Source organism: Populus nigra, chromosome 5 (genome assembly GCF_951802175.1).
Source record: "Populus nigra chromosome 5, ddPopNigr1.1, whole genome shotgun sequence".
In the NCBI taxonomy this organism is placed as follows: Eukaryota; Viridiplantae; Streptophyta; class Magnoliopsida; order Malpighiales; family Salicaceae; genus Populus; species Populus nigra.
Window position 1 is genome coordinate 16,624,717 of NC_084856.1, and position 7,484 is coordinate 16,632,200.

Genomic DNA, 7,484 nt, shown 5'->3' on the forward strand with positions numbered 1-7,484 from the left:
TTTTTTACTCGATTCGTGTATTAGGCCAATTGACTTAGGTTTTTATTTATTTATTTTTGTTGACTTTTTCTTTTTAATTTCACCATTCAATATTGTGTTGATTGAGAATTAGACTTTATAATTTATTTTAACTTATGTGCTATAAAGTTATTTAATCTCATGACCCGGGTCACAGATTTAATCGGTTGACTCAAGTAGTTTTTTGTATCTATTTTATTTATTTTTTATTTCTTCCTTCAACATTGAGTTGATTTTGAATTGAATTTCAGAATTTAGCTTATTTTTGTTTATTTTAGATAAATATATTTTTATTTATCTATTTTATTTATTTTTTTATTTCTTCCTTCAACATTGAGTTGATTTTGAATTGAATTTCAGAATTTAGCTTATTTTTTTTTTTAGATAAATATAAATACTTTTGTTTATTTTAGTTCAAAATATATCAAATAAAAAATACATTATCTCAAAATAATATGTATAAGGAAGATCAATAGAAAGAATGATCATACCAACAAGTTTGCAAAACATGTATAAACTCAAAATAATCTCTTAAAAAACTAGTTCTAAAAGATGTTAATACATGAATTAAAGCATACTAAAAGTTTTTTTTTCAAGAAATCAACATAAAAAATAAATATAGTTTTAGATCATATTAATATGCATCATGGTAATATAGGTTTGTTTAAGCAAATTAAATAAATAAGCAAACTCTTAATATTGTAATCCAAAAAATAAGCATAGATTAAATTGTTTAGTTTATCATAACTAAATCATACTTGTGAGAACATATATAAACCATAACAAACATGTAACCAACACAAATAAAAAAAAACATATATAAATATTCTTACATGCATACCAGGTATAAAGAAACTCGCAATTGATATCAAAACAACGTTCTAGCATGCATATTAATTAAATAATATATCTATATTTAAATTAAAATATAGAAAGGTACTTGTTGAAGTACTATAAATAGTGAAGCTTTTATTGTTGTCAATGATTGAATCTTTTGTTCTTAAATCTTTGTTGTCCATCTATTGGTGCAAAATTTTTTTAGAATAAGTCTCTCAGGGTTTCAACATTATCATCTTAATTTAGATGAACTTCTAAACAAATTTTTTTAACCAAAGTAGATGAACTTAATAATCTTTTAATAAAATGAACCTAAACTCTAAATTTAAGAGGACTATAGAAGCTTTAAAAACAAGGAGAAAAAAACTCAAATTTAAGGTAAGAAAAGGTATGTAAAATAAGAAAAAGTCTTAAACTATTCATTCATCCCTTTTATAGTTGATTTTGAAAGTTAAAAAATTAGAGAATTAATTATGATATTAACTAGAATTAATTTTTATATTATCAATTTTTGATTAATCATCTTAAACTCATAATAAAACCTGAATACTATGGTTATAAAACACTTATGGTCATATTTAACTAGATAGAACTTTAATTCTTGTTAGCATGATAACTCTAAGGGCATATTCTTATTAAGGATTAATTAAGGTTATTGTTTTTGTTATAATTGAGTTTTTGCCGTAATTTTTATAACAGGGAACCTGATATTAAAATTCTTATATGTAAAAATTAGGGCAAAATACCGATAATGCAGAAAAGGTTCCACGGCATAAGGGCCTCCTCCTTCCATTATTCATTACGAGTCCAGAAACGACACTCCATCTACTTTATTGACCATACAATGCAGGCTCGGCTTGCGCACGTGATCAATATTAGACACGATAATCTGGACCAGCCAAGCATTATTGCAATAAATAATATTGGGTCCCTGGCAGCGACATGTTCACGCAGCTACAAAGATTAGTCGTCGTGGCATACGTACTTGCCCAATATCTCCGGAACACTAATACATATATATATCTTCTCAGGAAATAAATTCTCATTAATTATTATTCCTTGTAGTAATATAATTATAAAAATTATTTGAAAAAAATATTATATTATATTTGTCTTTTTATCAATATATATATATATATATATATATTTGTCTTTAATATATTATATAAGGATATTTTTTGCACAATAAAATTACTATTTCAACCCTAGAATAAAAAATATAATATCTTTTATTCATGGTTGTTTTAGTTATTTCATTTATTTTGAAACAATGTAATTATTTTGATGTCATCGAATACAAAAACAATATAACTCTCTTATAAGGGGTTTTTAGTTATTTTACATTAATTTTATTGTAAATTTAGAGGTTGCTCAATAGCATAATAGTTATTCATATATATTAAATATTATTTTAAAAAAACTTGTAGGCTCGTGCAAACAATATGTGGACAACCCCACAGTTTTTAAACAATGTATGCGAGGCAGTCCGGCTACCAAAAACCACCTTCCAGTGTGACTTTTGGAAGATTTCGGCTCCGTAACCTGATGAGATGACACGTGTTCCAAGATTTATAATGGTTTGGTATTAGCAACCATTTCCTCTTTTTTTTCTCATTCTCTCTCTCTCCTCACCTAGATTTTTTCTCTAACTTCTTGAAAATTCAAGAACAACCCTTTAAAAATTCAAGAAGACTGGGTTCTTTTTTCTTTTTCTTTTTTATCTTGTTTTTTATGAAATTTTTTGTTAGTCTTGAAAATGACCTAGTTATATTGAATTTTTTTAATCGTTTTTTGTTGAGGTTTTTTTGGCTAATTATTTAAATTTATATTTTTTTTCCTGATAGCTTCCTTTAATATTTGAAATGGTCCTTTTTAAACAATTTATGAGGTTAGAATTTTTTTCTATTTAATACCCTTTTATTTTTTTTAATTTAGTTTCCTTTTTATTACTATTTATTTTATATGAAATAAATTTTTAAAATTATTTTTATTTTTTTTCTCTATGATTTTCTACTGATTTTGAAAATGACCTGAGTTTTCTTGGATCTTTTTAATTGTTGCTTTTTGTTGGATTTAATTTGGTAAATCAATATTAAATTGGTTATGAATTGAGTTTCTTGATTAAACTCAGGTCTAAAATTTAATAGGTCACGTGTTTGAGACATTTGCCCAAGTTTAAAAAATTCGCTTGATTTTCTTTATTTTCTCTTTCTTTCTTTAAAGATGATTTTTTTTTCAATTATATCATTCAACATATATATCATTAATGATTAAACTTTTTTTTCTTTATCTTCTTTATATGATTTTTTTCAACTGCGGATTTTTTGTTGTTTCCTAAATTTGTTTTGATTTGTCCATGTATCAACCTTGATTTAATCCTTTAACATTGAGTTAATTGAAAATTGAGTTTTATAAGTTTTTTTATTTAACTCGGTTCGTGTGTTAGGCCAAATGACTCGGGTTTTTTGTCCTATTTTTGTTGACTTTTTCAATTTTATCCTTCAATATTATGTTGATTGATAATTAAGTTTCATAATTTATTTTGATTTGTGTGCTATAAGATTATTCGATCTCATGACTTGGGTCATATATTTTGTCGGTTAACTCAAGTGTTTCTTTGTGTCTTTTTTTAAAAAAATTTATTTCATCCTTCAACTTAAAGTTGATTTGGAATTGAGATTCATAATTTGTTTTGATTTGCTTTATATGGGGTTATCCTTATCTTATGATTCAGGTTTGGTAAGTTAACCTGGACATACTTAACTTATTTTTTTAGTTGAATTTTGTTTTTAATATTATCTTTCAATATTAAGTTGATTGAGAATTAAGTTTCACATACATTTCATTTTTAAGTAAAAGAGTTATTTTTTTATTTGTTTTTATAGAGTTATCAAAATCTCGTGATCTAGATAGTAAATTTAACAAATTAAATCGAGTTAATTCAATTTAATTTAATAAATTATTCAATATTTTTTAAAATATTATTATCTTTAGATTTGACAAGTGAATGAAATCAATCACCATATACTTCTTAATTTTATATGTTAAAAAAATACACTAGCAAATTCTAAATTATTTTTTTTGTGTAAAAAAAAGGAAGAAAGAAGAAAGATCAGACAATATAATATCATATTGATACATTCAATGACACAAACTGGCTGTCACTTCCGACAAAGCAAGTGTCCACTGATATGACAAAGCATCATGTTTTTAGTTGATGAGATTTTTAATATATATATCCAAAATCTAGTTGATGAACAATATACTATGGATTATGCTACGCTTCCTCGCATATTTTTCAATTAGTTTGCAATTACTCTGGAATACAAGAGAATTATTGATGCATTCAATGACAAAAATGAAAATGTTTGGTTCGTAAAGACAAAAGAAAATTGAGTGATTTTTTTATACCTTGTTTATAAGAAGACATAATGGACAAATAATTACATAAAATTTTAATTCATATTTGTCTTTGTAAACTCATCAAAATTTCAAGCTATAAATTTCACTTATTACCATGGACCGTTCATCTTGCATGAATTATTTCTTTTTACCATTGGATTTAATTTAATAAAGAAAGGGAAAGATACGAGTGAAAAAAAAAAACAGAGAAACTTAACAAATAAAATAAAAATAAAAATTATACATAGTTTCATTCTTATAAAAATGTGAATAAAAATAAAGAACAATTTGTTCTTAAAATGATATATTATTTTATTTACTATATATTAAATACTTTTATTATTATCATTACCTCGGTCACTGTCATATCACAACTATTGGTGATAGTGATAACATTTTTTCTAAATAAAATTATTATTATTATTAATGCACAACTCTTCCACCACCCCACCCACTATCCCCTCATTTACTAATCCATTTTTACAATCATAATCATCTTTATTATTTTTACTGCCACCACTGTCAACAAAATCAACTTTTTTTATAATTATTATTCATTTTCATATTAAAAATAGGGCACTAGAAATTTTTAATTTCACTCTAATTTCTTATTACTATTCCAACACAATATTGAAATTAAAACATCATTTTACTTATAGGCATAAATAAAAGGGATGGCAGCATAACTAATCCAAACATAGCCATTTACTCTAGGGCAAGCCAGTGCTTCCAGAAAGCCGAGCCCAAAACATCGTCGAAAAAAATTAATAATAGGCCCACAGGTTCATTGATGGACCGCAACATAAACTGTTGAACGTCCTCTAAAATTTTTCAGGCCCAGATAGATGGACCGGAAACCGTCGGCCAGCTATAGAAGGAGTCAACTTCCTGGCGGGCAACTTTCCAACAATAACAAAGCAAAACTAGAGCATGATGCTGCGACAATGAGTATCTGATTATGGATATTGTTTAAAGCAAACTAAATTCAACCACAAAAAACATAAAGAGCTGAAAAGATTTCACAGAAACAAACCAATAGAGAATAAGATGTTTTGAGCTATAATGGAAGCTTGCATTGAGATTTCGACAGATATTTCTTGTATGGAAGCTTGGATCTCATCAGAAGCCACTGCAATTCCACTGGCGGCATCTTCTGGATGTAGCTGAGCGGAAACCTCATCTATAGCAGAGTTCAGCTGTGTCAGTAAGAACTTGGCCGGTCCTCTGTTATCAAAACATGAAAACCAGAGAAATTTCAATGCAAATCGTGAACAAGAAGGGGAAAAAATAAAATAAGAGGAAGTTAACATGCAGGAGCATTATACATGGTTCTACTTCTGAAAAGCCTTCTCTGTTATATGACAATTTACAGACTTGTAACACAAGCGCCCACACGCAGGCAACAAATTCTTAGATAATGGGATGGCTAACTTATTTCTCTTCCCCTAGCCACAGCTACCACGAAGAACCATTTAAAAGTTTCAACTGTTACTAACCATGATTTACATCAATCATAAACGAGAGAGCAAATTCCCACCTCCAAAGCTTTATCCTCATCATATATGAACTTAGGCAGCTTCCTCATCGAATCTTTCTTGTGTGGGCATCAGGTTATCAAGACTTTAATACTATATCAAAAAACTATCTTAACTCAATAACTTAAATTATTAAATAAATTTTTTTTTAAAATATAATTTATATTATTTTTTATCATTATGATCCATATGCATTCTACGTAACATTGCACATTGCATGTTATTGTACAAGCTAAAGGTCTGGCTTCTGTTTCAGTTCCTGTGCTGAATCTAGTGGCTGCTGGTGGAATGCCGGCGGATAGGAATGATGATGCATTAAAGAGGATCAAATAGGCAAAACCCCAAATGAGAATCCCATCCCAGATTTAGTGATTGGATGGCGACCACCAGGAAACCATGCTGTGATTGTAGACAAAGAGCAAGCAACAGGCTTGTTCCTCTTGCTGAGAATGATGCAATTGCAACAACGGGGTTGGACCGATCGCACCAAGCCCAGCCTGCAAGAGACATCAAACGTTATACAAATCTAAGTAAATATGTTGAGGAGGGAGGTAGTAATAATTGTTTTTTAAAATATTTTTTATTAAAAATATTTTAAAATAATATTTTTTTTAAAAAAATTATTTTTTACATCAATATACCAAAACAATAAAAAAAATAATTTAAAATAAAAAAATAATTTTTTTAAAACTCACGAGTTAAATACCTCCATAAACAACCCGCATGTAAGAGGAAGCAGGTCATTACAATAGCATGAGTGAAGCCCAAAAAGTCTACACATACAGCACAGCACGTAATAAAGGAACTGATTTTGCCTTTTCAGTTGGAGATCAAACTCAATCTCCAGCCACCACTTCTATCCAGTTTTGCAAGCAGGCCTATATCATCCTAGCATACCTATCCATGTGGAGCAAGGCCTCTCTCTTTTTTTTAATAAATAAATAAATAAATAGCAATTAAAATCACCACTGATAATTGATAAAGGAGCCGCACGGCTGCCCGAAGATGGCATGGATTATTTGCTTTCGAGAAACCTGTATAATCCACTCAAGTGACTATTGAAGATTTTTTTAATATTGTTAGATTTATTTTGTTAAGTTTTTTTTAAAGATATTGATGATATCATTAAAGTTTTGATGCTTTCAAGGTTTTTTTTTTTTTAATTATTTAATCTCTTTTCTCCTTGTAATCTGTAAAGAAAAAGCAAAAGGAAGAAAAAAAAAAATTTAAATGCGTTCCGATCAATACGATTAAGAATATGTTTGGTATTCAGTAACTGTTAATTCTTTTATAAAAAGTACTTTTAGTTGAGGTTGGTTTAAAAAAATAGATATTTGGTTAAAACTATGATTGAAATTGATGTTGAAGAAAAAGTAGTTTAATGTATTTGGTTAAGAATGCTTTTGAAATTGAGGTTATAAAATAATTTTTTTAAAAATATATTAATATTAATAGTTTTAAATTTAAATATTGTAAAATTAATTACTCTTATTACATCATGAAAAAAATAATACATTATATAAAATATTTTTTATTATTCCATTAAACTATTTATAATTCCATTACGTTCAAAATTCATCCGATAAGAACTACAGTTTTCATAACTTTTTGAGCATGTAATAAAATTAGATAAAATATTATCAGATATAAAATTGATATTACTGTGCGCGTGAATTTAATTCACTCTACACT